We start from the raw sequence: 15,655 nt of genomic DNA on the forward strand, positions 1-15,655 counted from the left end.
TGTTGCTGCAAAAGACATGATTTCATTCTTTTTTATGACATTGTGCCATTTTATTTGGTAGACTGAGGCATACCTTAATTTAAGGAAGGTTTTTTGTCTTCTGCTTTGTTTGTTTGCTTGTTTTTTGAGACAGGGTCTTACTCTTGTTGCCCAGGGTGCAGTGGAGGTTGCTCACTGCAGCCTTGACCTCCTGAACTCAAAGGATCCTCCTGCCTGAAGCTCCTGAGTAGCTGGGACTATAGGCATGTGCCACCACACTTGGCTAAATGTTGTAATTTTTTGTACAGATGGGGTCTCACTATGTTGCCCCGGGTAGTCTTGAACTCCTGGGCTCAAGTGATGTGTCTGCCTTGGCTTCTCGAAATGTTGGGATTACAGGTGTGAGCCACTGTGTCTGGCTGGAGAGTTTTTTTCAAGTTCTTGACATTTATTCTCTTGCATTTATTCTTGTCTTTTTTGTTTGTTTTTTGAGACTGAGTCTCGCTCTGTCACCCAGGCTGGAGTCCAATGGTGCGATCTCGGCTCACTGCAAGCTCTGCCTCCAGTGTTCAAGTGCTTCTCCTGCCTCAAGCCTCCTGAGTAGCTGGGACCACATGCACATTCCACCATGCCTGGCTAACTTTTGTATTTTCAGTAGAGACGGGGGTTTTGCCATGTTGGCCAGGCCATGTTTGCCATGTTGTCACTCCTGGCCTGAAGTGATCTGCCCGCCTTGGCCTCCTAAATTGCTAGGATTACAGGCGTCAGCTACCGTGCCCAGCCTATTCTTGTCTTTGACTTATACATCTTTCATTTGGCTTTAAAATGCTCTTAAACATTTTGCCCTTTGCTGTCTCTTTTGCTCTGTTTCTCAATCATGTTCTCCACCACACTGAATGCCGACGGAGTGGGGTCTGTTTTTCTTTCTTTCTTTTTTTTTTTTTGAGACGGAGTCTTGCTCTGTCGCCCAGGCTGGAGTGCAGTGGCTCAATCTCGGCTCACTGCAAGCTCCGCCTCCCGGGTTCACGCCATTCTCCTGCCTCAGCCTCTCTGAGTAGCTGGGACTACAGGCGCCCGCCACCACGCCCGGCTAATTTTTTGTATTTTTACTAGAGACGGGGTTTCACCGTGTTAGCCAGGATGGTCTCGATCTCCTGACCTCGTGATCCGCCCGCCTCGGCCTCCCAAAGTTCTGGGATTACAAGCGTGAGCCACCGCGCCCGGCCGTCTGTTTTTCTTTCTGCTGCTTTTACTGTGATTTCATTTCTGGGGACTCTCTCCCTTTCTTTTTATCTGAGTTTGTCGTGGTCCACCATTTCATCTCCTTTGCATCATGTTGCCCTTGTCGTCCAACCCTTATGTTTCTTTTTCAGACCCTTACATGTGATAGACAAGACATTCTGTAAATTCTTTCATCTCACAGAGAACTAGTTCTTCCCAATGGTATTAGTTTTCTATGTCTGCCATAAGAAATTTCTACAAACTTACTGTCTGAAAAACCACAAAAATTATGATCTTACAGTTCTGCAGGTCTGAAGTAAAATATGGGCCTCACTGGGCTAAACTCATGGCACTGGCAGGGCTGCGTTGCTCTCTGGGTTTCAGGGGAGATTCTGTTCCCCTGCGTTTCCAGAGGCTTCCCTTATTCCTTAGCTCGTGGCCCTTTTCATCTGAGTCCTTCACACGTCACATCCCTCTGACCTCAAGTGATCCTCCTGCCTCAGCCTCCCAAAGTGGTAGGATTAGAGGCATGAGCCACTGCTTTTATAACAAAACTATTCTTGTAATAACGAACCCGTTCCCTGGATAATGACATTAATTCATTAAGAAGCGCAGTGTCCTCGTGAACTAATCACCTCTTATGAGGCCCTTACCTTCCAACACCATTGCCTTGGTGATGAGGCTTCCAGCACATGACTGTGGGGGGCGCATTCAAACCAGAGCACCATGTCACATCATGAGAGGGCCATGTCACTTCATGGAGTGCCACACCACGTCACGAGAGCGCCGCGCCACGTCACGTCACGAGGGCGCCGCGCCACGTCACAACGAGAGCGCCGCGCCACGTCAGGAGAGCGCTGCGTCACGTCAGGAGAGCGCTGCGTCACGTCATGAGAGTGCCACGTCACATCACGTACTCATGGTTTACAGGGGTTAGGCTATGGGCATCTTTGGGAGCCGTTGTTGTGCCTGCTTTGTGGCACACCGTCGTCACTCAGTGTTCTCCGTTATCTTTCTGTCTGCCATGTGCCTTTCCTCTTTTTCTTTTCTCCTCTGACATTGTCTTTAATAGTTTTTGTGATGGTTCTTTTAAAAACATTGATCACTGTTCTTGAAATAATGGAATTCTTCCTGGAGCAGCGCTGTTCTGGAGAGTAGTTGGGAGAAGGCCTAGCGAATATCCCCAAGGAGTCTGTGGATATCATTCAGGGGAGATCTGTGAGTTTGGATGGGAAGAATGTTCTCCTCTTTATTTTCTCTAATGAATGTGAGTGACACAGCCCATTAGTATCAGTAGGTCCTATACATTTTTCACATTAGAAATTAGATACTTTCATATTGTTACAGATTTGCTGAAATGTCAGTTGCTGTCACCACCACTTTCAAATTATGCCAGTTATTAGGCCCACTGCTAGATATGATTAATCGGCGCATAAATATTACAAACTTTAAAAATGTTTTACCATTCCCTTTGTCATCTCTGCGTTTTATTTCATGCACTTAAAGTCCTTGTTCTGACAAAGGATGTATCCGCGTCATCGGTCATCAGACTGACAGCGAGTTTCGGGCACTGGAACAGTGCGAGGCCCAGGCCTGGGGACGTGCTGGCAGGGCAGGCAGCGTGAGTCCTGCCTTCCTGCTTTCATCCTGTGCTCTGTGCTCCTCTTTGTGGGGTGTAGTCCTCTGCAGACTAACAGAAAGTTTCCTTGACTCACACCAAAACCTACATGTCACAGATTTTGGGTGATTTAACTTGCACTTCTCAGTGACTGGTGTCAGCATGGCTGAGGCTGGTCTCGACCTGCAGTTTCTCCCACACTGGGAACAGACAACCACCTGCTCTGGCAGATGTTCATCCGTGTTTCCTCCCCATTTCCTGCTGTCACTCACCATGTCCAAAGAGGTTTCGGGGTTCGCCCATGGACTTGACCTTGCGGTTCCAAAGAGAGCGGGGCTCAGGGTTGAGTATTCCACGAGTTTGTGCTTCAGGCCTGGAAAAACTTTGATTCTCTTTGCCACCCCCGAGGTCTACAGAGGGTCTCCCTCATCCCGTCCCTCCTCTTCCCAGTCCCAGGTGCCAAGCACCTGGGGGTCAGTCCCCCACTGAGTGGTGGCTTCATAGAAGTGGAGATTCCTTTTCTGTTTCTCTTTCTTGTTGTTCTTAGTTGATTTTAGAAATGACACGGGGGGCTAGAGCTTTCCCCCTGCCCTCTTTATCAGGACTCTTTTTAGCTTTTTCTGTAACTTTTTAACAAATTGCTGATGTTATTTGCAACAAACAGATGATGCAGAATTGTGTGAAGCAGAAACTTCTCCCAACTCAGTCCTCTTTTCGGGGTGATCTTGGAGGCAAAAGTGGTATGTATTTTCCATTCTTTTCTCTATGCTTATAAATATATTTCAAGAATTCAGTCCATTTATTATTTATATTGGTATATCTGGTAAAGCGAAATACAGCTTCTTACTTTTAATAATCATATTGTTGCACAACCAATCTCCAGAATGCTTTCACCTTGCAAAAGTGAAACTCTGTACTCACGAAACACTCATTCCCCATTCCTCTCTCCCCAATCCCCCACTCCGTTTGTTTTTGGTCCCTGGTTCTATTTTTTGTTTCTGTGAATTTGGTTACTGTAGAAACCTCCTATACATAGAATCGTACAGTGTGCGTCCCTTGGTGACTGGCCTGTTGCACTCAGCAAATGTCCTCAAGGTTTGTCCATGTTGCAGTGTGTCAGAATTTCCATTCTCTTTAAACTACACTATTCCGTGGTGTGTGTATAGCCCTTGCTGTTTTTCCGTTCATCTCTTGAGGGAGGCTAGGGTTGTCTCTACCTTTTGGCTCTTGGGCATGGCCACCTGTTATGGACAAGGGGCACTAAAATAACCGTTTTTTTTTTTTTTTTTTTTTCCCTGCGGATAACTGACTGCTCTCAAATGTCCCTTATCTCTGATGAAGGAACTTGATTGTTTATTTTTTGATTATTTATTTGTTTAAAGATAAGGTTGAAAGTCAGGTGCTGTGAATTCCAATTCCTAGAGTTTCCAGTGGGCAATATAAATGAGAGGTGTGGATGGAAAGTAGGAGGTAGTAGGGAGTGGTGGGGACTGTGGAAAACTTGAGTCCATGCTCAGTGGGGCAGCCTGCACAAGCTCCTGGTGCCACGTTTGTTGAAGGGATGGTGGTTGACTTAGTTCTAGAATTCTAAGTTTTAAACAGAAACCTGAAATCTGACTACTTCATGTAAAAGCCCTGATTTTACATCTTGGCAACAAACTTAGAAATGTAAGTATACTGTGACACTGAGATTTTGTGTCTATGCCTCACAATAAAGATGAATCAACTAAAAATGTATTCAGAAGAAGACAATATTTTTAAAAGCACCCAAAATTGTGAACAAGAAAAAAAAAACCTTGGTGGGATTGAATTTATTCCCTCATATATGAAACTGTTTATATTTCAGCAATGAAATAAAATATAAGTGACTCAGTCACTGGTTTTTAACCAAGCCGTGTACGGCTCACAAAAATCATGCTATTGGCTGGGTGCGGTGGCTCACGCCTATAATCCCAGCACTTTGGGAGGCCAAGGTGGGTGGATCACCTGAGGTCAGGAGTTGGAGACCAGCCTGACCAATATGGTGAAACGCCATCTCTACTAAAAATACAAAAATTAGCCGGACATGGTGGCGGGTGCCTGTAGTCCCAGCTACTCGGGAGGCTGAGGCAGGAGAATTGCTTGAATGCGGGAGGCGGAGATTACAGTGAGCCGAGATTGCGCCATTGCACTCCAGCCTGGGCAATAGAGTGGACTCTGTCTCAAGTAAACAAACAAACCAATGAACAAAAAACAAAATCATACTATTACTTTTGTAATGAAGAATACTTATCTCTTTTCCTTCTCTTTGTGAGTTTGCAATAAAGTCTTCTCGATTTGCTTTAACTTGGCATGTGTCTTTCAGAAATATTGGAGAGCATTGTGGGGCATTCCTTAAAGGCAGATGCATGACAAGGGGCTCTGACTCTAACACTCTTGGTGGGTTCTAGAGATCAGATTATGAATACAGGAAAAGGAGAAGATAAATGGGATGAAGAAGCCAATTCCAAGCATATTACATAGCACGCTTATATGAAGGACTTGGCTTTCATAAAGTAAGAACTGACAGCTTTTTTCTTGATGGCCATCCCCTTTTTAGTCTGTGTCTCAGAAAGTGTAGAGGTCCAGGAATTGGGGGCCCCTGGGACTCTTGGGTCATAGACACATTAGGAAAACCCATCTCAGCTGGGGAAGCTGACTCGGTGCCAGCACTCCAGGCCCCAGAGGAGCAGTCACCCCTGGAAAGAGGGAAGAGCAGCAGTAGCAACAGAAGGTCGCTTCTCCTCACAAGAACTCACAAAGTCTCAGTAATATTACGACTGCACTTTCTGAAACCCAATTTGTCTTTGTTCATAACTTTTCCCTTCCTGCTAGTCACATTTTTTCTGGTGACAGAAAGTGAAATTGCCATTTTTAATATCAGCCAGTCACTCTCAGTTTGAAATGCAGTCTCTTTCTTGGTAACCTCAGATACTTTGGCACTCCCCACCTCCGATCTCTTCTGTTCTCTCTGGTAGGGGAGGATGTCTGGCTTCTGGGCTGATCTCTGCCTTTGCTGAGCACCCCTGAGATCACCCCACTTGGGCTTGTGTCTTAGTCCATTTGTACTAACAAAACACCTGAGACTGGGTAATTTCTAAGGAACAGAAGTTTATTTCTTAGAGCTCTGGAGGCTGTGAGGTCCAGGATCAAGGTACTGGCCTTGGTGCCCAGTGAGGAGTGCTGTCTGCTTCCAAGATGGTGCCTTGTTGCCATGTCCTCACATGGCCCATGGCAGATAGGCAAGAGAGAGCACCCCCTGGAACCCGGAGCCCTTTTACAAGGGCGTGAATCCCATTCGTGAGGGCAAAGCCCTCATGACTCAATTACCCCACAAACACCACACCCCTGAATGCTGTTGTTTTGGGGGATTAAGTTCTTTTTAAAATTTTTTATGTATTTTTATTTATTTATTTATTTGGAGACAGGATTTGCCTCTGTCACCCAGGTTGGAGTGCAGTGACACAATCTCGGTTCACTGCAAGCCTTGACGTCCTGGGTTCAGAAGATCCTCCTACCTCAGCCTACCCAGTAGCTGGGGACCACAGGTGCCCGCCACCACACCTGGCTAATTGTTGCATTTTTTATAGAGACAGGGTTTCACCATATTGCCCAGGCTGGTCTTGAACTCCTGGGCTCCCTCCCAAAGTCGGTTACAGGTCCCTCGATTAATTTCTAACATGGAGACGGAGTCTCGCTCTTTCTCCCAGGCTGGAGTGCAGTGGTGCAATCTTGGCTCCCTGCAAGCTCCACCTCCCAGGTTCACGCCATTCTCCTGCCTCAGCCTCCCGAGTAGCTGGGACTACAGGCGCCTGCCACCACGCCCGGCTAATTTTTTGTATTTTTAGTAGAGACGGGGTTTCACCGTGTTAACCAGGATGGTCTTGATCTCCTGACCTCGTGATCCACCCGCCTTGGCCTCCCAAAGTGCTGGGATTACAGGCTCACGCCTGTGCCCGTCACCACCGTGCCCGGCCTCTAACATGAATTTTGGAGGGACGCCATTATTCAAGCCATACCAGCTTGGGTACTAGCCTCCTTCTCCGCTGCGTCTGGCACCACATCCTCACCCCAGCGTCAGGCCTCCTCGGATTCCCAGTCATCCCCAAAACTTCTGTTTCTTTCTTGGGTCTGAGCCATGCAGCGTTTTGTGAGTATGTCCTGGCCTGCTCACCTGGCACCTGGGTGCCAATTCCTTGTTGTTTTAGAAGCAAGGTTTCTTTCTCTGACAGGCATACACTTTCTGTGGGCCACATCGGGACCGCGAGGTGTGTTGTCCTCTGCTAGATCCTAGTAGGTTCTGTGCCTAATGGTTGCTGGTCTGATCACCTATGGCATCTGCTGTACTTCTGTTAAAATACTATGCTGCCTCACAGGGCAGAGCACATGCCTAGCCTTAGGCAATTTATGCCCTGACTTTAGGAAGAATTGGCACCTATTGGGGAAGGAGGACATTTTAAAAAGGGAGCATTGCTACATGGAGAACTGGTGTGATGATAGCGGTTGAAGAAGCTGGAGAGACCCATTGTCAGTAGCATCTTATTCCAAGGCCACCAAAGTCATACCAACTTGATATCTGCTCTAGGAAACACCTCCTTTTCTCTTTATTTATTTATTTATTTATTTAATTTTATTTTTTTTGAGACGGAGTCTCGCTGTGTTGCCCAGGCTGGAGTGCAGTGGCATGATCTCGGCTCACTGCAAGCTCCGCCCCCCAGGTTCAAACGATTCTCCTGCCTCAGCCTCCTGAGTAGCTGGGATTACAGGTGTGCACCACCACCACGCCTGGCTAATTTTTGTATTTTTAGTAGAGACGGGGTTTCACTATCTTGGCCAGGCTGGTCTCCAACTCCTGACCTCAGGTGATCCACCCACCTCCACTTCCCAAAGTGCTGGGCTTACAGGTATGAGCCACCGTGCCCGGCCTCCTTTTCTCTTTTTTTAATCACAAAGTTATGTATGCTTGGTGGAAAAAAAGGCAATCAATACAGAAATGAATAAGGTCTAGAAAATATAAGTCCTCTCTGTTTTCCTATTTCCTGTGTCGAGGTTCAAATATAGATCTTCTTGATTTGTCTACACATATACTAGTCAGTGCAAATATGTGTTTTATTTTATCTTTTCTCTTTTTGTTGTATTTATTTAAGGTGCACAACATGATGTTTTGGTACACATATGCATAGTGAAATGATTCCTACAGTCAGGCAAATTAACATATTCATCGCCTCACAGTTTTGTTTTTTTTTTTGAGCATAGTAAGAACACCTAAAATCTCTCTTAGCAGATTTGTAATATACAATCCTGTGAACTATGGTCCTCATGCTGCACATTACATCTCTCGTCCTATTCATCCCTCCCATTTCCTCCTTCTGGTCGCTAGCATTCTACTTTGTTTCCATGTATTTGACCTTTTAAAGGTGCACATGTGAGACTGATCATGCAGTATTTGTTTTTCTGTGCCTGGCTTATTTCACTTAGCATAGTGTCCTGCAGGTTCATCATGTGATATATTTAAAAAATCTCTCCCTGTCTATGTATAGACTTAGCCCAACTTGCCTGATATCTGATACCTGATAGAATACTATTGTGCCCTTGCAGGTGACAGAACTGTCAGACCAGGGCTGACAAGCAGGATCCCCTTTGCAGTAGCAACTCCTCACGTGTGCTTACTCAGCCCTTAAAATGCTACTGTGTGGGGCAGTGTGGTTTTGAGCAAATGAAAAGCAGCTCCAGCCTCTGCAGCCTAAGAGAATGTCTCCTTCAGGCAAGCAATGTATCTCTCGTTGCTCACTGAGAAGGATAACCACCTCCTCCCCAGGCTGACAGTGGAGTGATCAGCACATCATTGGACAGAGAAAGGAGTGGTGAGCAGTGGGAGCTGAGCTGAGGGTTATATGCAGGGTTAGCGCTGCACTGCAGTATTATTACTGCTGTTTTTTCTCACTACGTTGCCTGGCCTGGACTCAAACTCCTGGGCTCGAACAATCCTTCTGCCTCAGCTTACTGCTCTGTTTTGGACTTTCCAGTGGAATCTTGACTTTCAGTGTTTTAGGTCTTGTTCCCTCACCTATACTTTCTTCTTCTTCTTCTTCTTCTTTTTTTTTTGAGACAGGGTCTCGCTCTGTCACCGAGGCTGGAGTACAGTGGTGCACTCATAGCTCACTGCAGCCGTAAACTCCTGGGCCCAAGCGATTCTCCTGTCTCAGCCTCCCAAGTAGCTGAGACTGTAGACACACAACACCACACCTGGCTAATTTTGTTTTTATTTTCTCTTTTGTAGAGATGGAGGTCTCTGTCTTTCCCAGGCTGGTCTTGAACTTCAGGGCTCAAGCAACCCTCCCACCTTGGCCTCCCAAAGTGATGGGATTACACGCATGAGCCACTGTGCCCAGCCCCACACCTATACTTCCATGTCTTGTGTCTGGATTTTGGGGTTCAGAAAGCTCCTGTGATATTTCCTCAACCCACTTATGCCCATGAAAACAGGGCTTTTCCCAGTCTCCGTACAACCGACCCAGCCCTGTTTCTTTTCCCCTTAGCCTCTGGATCTGACACCAGCTCTTAACTGCTCAGCGTGTGTTTACATTTTTGCTTGTTTGTTGTTTGTTTCCTCTGCTGTATTCAACTTGAAATCATTCCTGCAATTTTAGCTTGGAATTCAGTGCTGTGACTTCCAGTCCGCTTACGTCAGCTTTGGGTATTTAATGGAAGCAATTATTTTTCTTAAATGTACAAGAGTAAATTATTATTATTTATGGTTTTTTTTGCATGAATGATGTATGGAAAATCACCGCATTTTACTTTTGTGAGTTGACTTATTTATTTGTGTTGATTTTGATATTCCCAAATCTGAAACAAAATTTTTTCAGAATGCATAATAACACACAGAGTATGGTTGTCTTTCATTGACAAGTTTTTATATATGATTAGAGTATCTTTTTAAGATTCTTAATCTGCATTTTTTTAATATAGGGTCTCCCTCTGTCACCCAGGCTGGAGTGCAGTGGCACAATCCTAGCTCACTGCAGCCTCTGTTTCCCGGGCTCAAGCGATCCTCCCACCTCAGCGTCCTGAGTAGCTGGTACTACAGGCATGCACCACCACATCCGTCTATTTTTTTATTTTTTGTGGAGATGGGGTCTCACTATGTTGCCCAGGCTGCTCTTGGCCTCCTGGCTTCAAGTGATCCTCCTGCCTCAAGCCTCCCAAAGCGTTGGGATTACAGGTGTGAGCTGCTGAAACTGGCCTGACCTACAATTTGAATACTACTGTACACTTTACATCTTGCTGTCAGGTATTATTTTATTTATTTTTTCCTCTCTACAATAATGTATTGTAGATCAGGTATTGTTTTATTTGAGCCTCCCAGGAAAGCTGAGGTGAGGGTGGCAGGCAAGGGGTCGGACCACCGGAATGGTCGCAGCATTCAGTGGAGAGTAAAGCAGCGAAGGCTGGAAACCTCATCTGCGTCTCATGAACTTCCCACTGCCCCAAGTGACTGATGTCCTTACATAACTGCAGCCAGTTCACCAGCTGCATGATTGACAGTGGCATAATTGACAATTGCCGAAAACTGGAAACAGCCCACATGTCCTTTGCCTAGGGAATAGAAAACCAAATTGTGGCCTATCCATCCCGTGAAATACTTAACCGCAGTAAAAAGGAATGAGCTACTGATCTGAATCTCACATGCATCATATGAAGTGAGCGGACTTGCTCACCAAAGGCTGCACACTGTTTATGTGACACTCTGGAAAAGGCAGTGCTTTAGCAGGTGGAAGAAGCGGGGCTGCGGGTGGGGACAGAGGCTATGTGGCAGCACAGTGGGTGGGGACAGAGGCTGCACGGGGAAAGTGTGCAGCTGATGCAGGTGCTCTGTGTCTTGGTTGTGGTGGTGGGTAGGTAGCTATATGCTTGTGAGCACTCACAGACCTGTGCATGAAAAAGGTGCAAATATTTATTTTATTGTACATATTTAAGGTATATAACATGGCAGTTTGATATACATAGTGAAATGATTGCTGCAGTCAAGCAAATTAACATGAGTTAACATAGCCACCATCTCACATAATAATCTTTATTGTATGTGGTAAAAACATCTAAAATCTCTCTTAGCAAATTTCAGGTTTATAAGATTTTTAACTATCGTTCCCACACTCTTTGTTAGATCTCTCAGCTTATTTATCCTACATAACCGAAATTTTGTACCCTTTGACCATCATTTTATTTCCTTTACCCCTGGTAATGCTCTGTTTCTATATATTCAACTATTTTTTTTGAGACAGGGTCTCGGTCTGTCACTCAGGCTGGAGTGCAGTGGTGTGATCTCGGCTCACTGCAGCCTCAACCTCCCAGACTCAGGCAATCCTCCCACCTCAGCCTCCCAGCCTCCCAAGTACCTGGGGTGCCAGGTGCACACCACTGCACCCGGCTTCCTTCCCTCCCTCCCTCCCTCCCTCCTTTTCTTCTCTTTTCTTTTCTTTCTTTTCTTTTTTCTTTTCTTTTCTTTTCTTTTCCTTTCCTTTCCTTTCCTTTCCTTTCCTTTCCTTTCCTTTCCTTTCCTTTTCTTTCTTTCTTTTCATTTTTTTGGTAGAGATGAAGCCTCACTGTGTTGCCCAGACTGGTCTCAAGCTCTTGGGCTCAAGTGATCCACTCACCTCAGCCTCCCAAAGTGCTAGGATTACAGGTGTGAGGCACCACTCCTGGCCTAACTTTTTTTTTTTTTTTTTAAGATTCCACATGTAAGTGAGATCATGTAGTGTTTGTCTTTCTGTGCCTGGCTTATTATGCTTTGTGTAATGTCCACCGGGTTCATCTATGTTGTGACAAATGGCAGAGTCTCAATTTTTAATACTAACTAATATTGTGTATATATGCCCCAAACTCTTTATTTATTCATCTGTCAATAGACACTTGGGTTGTTTGCCTATCTGGACCATGGTGAATAATGCTGCTGTGAACGTGAGTGCACAGATATCTTTGTGAGGTGGTGATTTTATTTCCTTTGGATATACACTCAGAAGAAGGACTGCTGGGTCATATGGTAGTTCTATTTTTAATTTCTTTAGAAACTTCCATATTGTTTTCTGCAATGGGTGCACTAGTCTGCATTCCCAGCAGCAATGTGTAAGGGTTCCCTGTTCTTCACGCCCCAGCCAATGTTTGTCTCTTGTCGTTTTGATAATAGCCATCCTAACAGGTTTGAGGTGGTACCTCATTGTGGGTTTGGTTTGCATATCCCTGATGATTAGTGATGTGAGCACTTTTTCGTATACGTGTTGACCATTTTTGTTTCTTCTTTAGAGAAATGTCTATTCAGTTCCTCTCTTCATTTTTAAAATCAGATTATTTGTTTTATGCTTTGAGTTGTGTGAATTCCTTACATATTTTGGATATTAACTACTTATCTGATATATGGCTTAAAAATATTTTCTTCCAATTTGTTGGCTGCCTTTTCACTCTGTTGATTGTTTCTTTTGCTATACGTGAACTTTTTAGTTTGATGTATTCCCACTTATTTATCTTTACTTTTGTTCCTTTGCTTTTGGTGAGACATTAAAAATATCCATGCCAAGGCTAATATCAAGAAGTTTTCTCCTCTGTTTTCTGTTTTTTATATTTAGTTTTTTATTTGTTTAGAGATTGGGTCTCATTCTGTTACCCAGGCTGGAACGCAATAGTGTCATTACAGCTCACTGTAACCTCAAATTCCTGGGCTCAAGTGATCTTCTTGCCTCAGCCCCCTGAGTAGCTGGGCTACAGGTGCACACCACCATGCCTGGCTAATTTTTTTTTTTTTTTATTTTGTAGAGACAAAGTCTCACTTTGTTGCCTAGGCTGATAGTGAACTTCTGGCCTCAAGTGATCCTCCTGCCTCGGCCTCCCAGAGTGCTGGGATCACAGGCATGAGCCACCATGCCTGTCTTCTTCTCTCTTTTCTTCTAGGAGATCTTATGTTTAGATCTTTAATCCATTTTGAGTTGGTTTTTGTGTGTGTCAAGTTTTATTCTTTTGCCTGTGGAAATCCAGTTTTACCAAAAGCTTTATTTTTCAAAATCTTATATTTTTCTTGATTTTTTTCTTGGTTTTTTTTTTTTTTTTCCCCACACTTCTATAGCCAACATCTTTATTGAAGAGATTGTTCTTTCCCCATTGTGTCTTCTTGGTGACCTTGTCAAAGAATTAGTTGACTGCATATACTTGAATTTATTTCTGTTCCATTGGTATATGGGTCTGTTTTTATAAAGGCATGAATTTTTACTGCATATGAATTGTACCTAAATTAACTTGACAAAACAAACAAAAACAAAAAGATCCCAGGTTCAGCCGATGAGCTCCTTTTTTTTTTTGAAATGGAGTCTTGCTCTTGTCACCCAGGCTGGAGTGCAGTGGCACAATCTCAGCTCACTGCAGCCTCCACCTCCCAGGTTCAAGTGATTCTCCTGCCTCAGCTTCCTGAGTAGCTGGGATTACAGGTGCCCGCCACCATGCCTAGCTATTTTTTTTTGTATTTTTAGTAGAGACGGGGTTTTGTCATGTTGGCCAGGCTGGTCTCAAACTCCTACTTCGTGATCTGCCTGCCTTGGCCTCTCAACGTGCTGGGATTACAGGCATGAGCCACTGCACCCAGCCTGAGCTCCTTTCTTTTGGAGCGTATTTGGTCTGCTTTCTCTCTAGCTTCAGCACCTGGAGTTTTTGCTGCTCCTGCCTTGGCCCCAGCCCTGAATGACACCTTTCACCTCCATGACACTCATGGAGACTCAGGTCTGCTGTCATGCCCCTAAGCAGGACTAGATGCCTCTCTCATCTTGTAGAGCATTCTCTCTGCAATTCTGTAGAAAGGTGGTGGTCATTGGAACCAACTGCTTATTCTAGCTTCTCTGGGCCAGGCTCTGTTTTAAAGGCCTCACGTTTAGCCATTCACTCAGCGTTTTCTGACAGCCTTCTAGGATAGGTACCATTATTTGGGTTGATGTAGTGCTTGGTCAAATGCAGTATAATGAAGGGATCAAGGCCGGGTGCGGTGGCTCACGCTTGTAATCCCAGCACTTTGGGAGGCCGAGGCGGGAGGGTCACGAGGTCAGGAGATCGAGACCACGGTGAAACCCCGTCTCTACTAAAAATACAAAAAATTAGCCGGGCGTGGTGGCGGGCGCCTGTAGTCCCAGCTACTCGGAGAGGCTGAGGCAGGAGAATGGCGTGAACCCGGGAGGCGGAGCTTGCAGTGAGCCGAGATTGCGCCACTGCATTCCAGCCTGGGTGAAAAAGCGAGACTCCGTCTCAAAAAAAAAAAAAAAAAAAAAAAATGAAGGGATCAAGGAGGGAGCAATTCCAAGCAAAGCCACTTGTTCATCCATCCTGAGTCTGGGAGATTTGGAAGATCTAAAGAAGTAGCAGGCGATTATTGTCACCATTTTACAGGTATGAGGCACAGAGAGACCCAGTCATTTGCTGACATCCCTCCACTGAACTGGGTGCTCGTCCTTTTCACTCACCCAGAGGCTGAGCGAGTGCCTCTCGCCCACCAAGCTTTGTTGAGCTTGTGCCTTTGCCAGGCTGTGGTCCTGCGGCCGTCTCATGAGCTGCAGGGTAGGTCTGTGTGTGTCTCTCCTCAAGCTACTCAAGGGGAGGCTTTGTGTGCATGTCTGGCACACACCAGCCGCTCCGTGTTAGTGGAACAGGTGAGTCAATAAGTCAGGGAGTAAAATTTGTGCTTTAAAAGTAGAACATGTTGGAGAGAACCCGCACTGCCTTCCAGCCACCTTGCTGTGAGAGGACAGGGCATGGGCTCTGGAGTTCGAAGGCTGGGTCAGGTCATGCTCTGGATTCTGTACTCACTGGCATGGCACGTCCTTAGTTTCACTTCCCTCGCTGTCAGTGGAGCCGTTGCAGTGGGCAGTGTCAGAGGCAACACCCATTCAGCACTGCCAATTTGACCCCCAGCCCCATCTTATACTGGCCTCCCATGCTGCTTCTGTGGGGTGCCTCAGAGGAGAGCAAGGTGAACCCCAGTATGGAACCCAGACACGGTTTTGACAACATTGTTGATCCCATTTGGAAAATCCAGCTATGTGATTAACCATTAGTCTCTTTGCCTCTGCTATGATGTAAGTGGAGAAGTGGAGACCACATCCTTCCTGCCCCTTCTGGGGCTGCGACTGCTATAAATTCATTGCATTTCCTCTCTAGCTGTCCCTGAGGCTGGCATCTGGGTAAGTCCAGCTCCGCGGGGCAGGGTAGGCGACAGGACCGGGAGAGCAGTGGGGGAGGTTGTGTTCAGAGGGCAGAACTTGTCCTGGTTAATGCACTAGGAATTTCTTCTGCTAGTCTCCAAGTTTGTGCTTCAACCGCATTTCTGGAATGTTCTTTTATCATTATTTGGGCTCTACGTGTGCAAGTGCCTGTGTGTGTATGTGGAGGGGGGAAGAGGGGAGGACAGGGGCAGCAACCATAGTTTACACACATGACTTCAGCAGATTTGCCCAGTATCCCTCCCGGGGAGAAGATGGATGGGATACATAGAAGGAAACGAACCTCCTTAAAAACCAAAGGACAGCAGATGATTGTGCTGGTGTTAGGGTGGAAGGAGCACAGAAGAAAGGCAGAATCCTGATGTGGATGGGAGGACTGAAGGGGCAGGAGCTGGGAGGGTCTGCAGAGCTAATAGGGCTGTCTGGAGAGCAGTCACCTCAGGATGCACAGGGCTGAGTTTGCGAGGCTCAGGAGGTGAGGAGTAGATAGGCAGGAATGGAGATGGGACGGGAGAGATGAGGGAGTCTGAGGCGTCTTGACATTGAACTGCAGTCACAGAAATTCCAG

At 45.8% G+C, this 15,655-nt stretch overlaps 1 protein-coding gene across 2 annotated transcripts in view; it reads left to right on the forward strand.

Annotated features, from left to right (window-relative positions):
* Positions 1–2,189: 2,189 nt before the first annotated feature.
* Positions 2,190–15,655, forward strand: part of NLRP3 (NLR family pyrin domain containing 3) — a 42,225-nt gene continuing 28,759 nt past the window's right edge. The window contains exons 1-2 of one of the 2 annotated variants that reach the window (XM_032136995.2): positions 2,190–2,467; positions 3,483–3,558. The gene's annotated coding sequence lies outside the window, so the exon portion shown is untranslated. The remainder of the gene's footprint in view (positions 2,468–3,482; positions 3,559–15,655) is intronic. The other variant, XM_058430876.1, reaches the window with a different exon arrangement.

This window comes from Hylobates moloch, unplaced genomic scaffold (genome assembly GCF_009828535.3).
Source record: "Hylobates moloch isolate HMO894 unplaced genomic scaffold, HMol_V3 SCAFFOLD_18, whole genome shotgun sequence".
NCBI lineage: Eukaryota > Metazoa > Chordata > Mammalia > Primates > Hylobatidae > Hylobates > Hylobates moloch.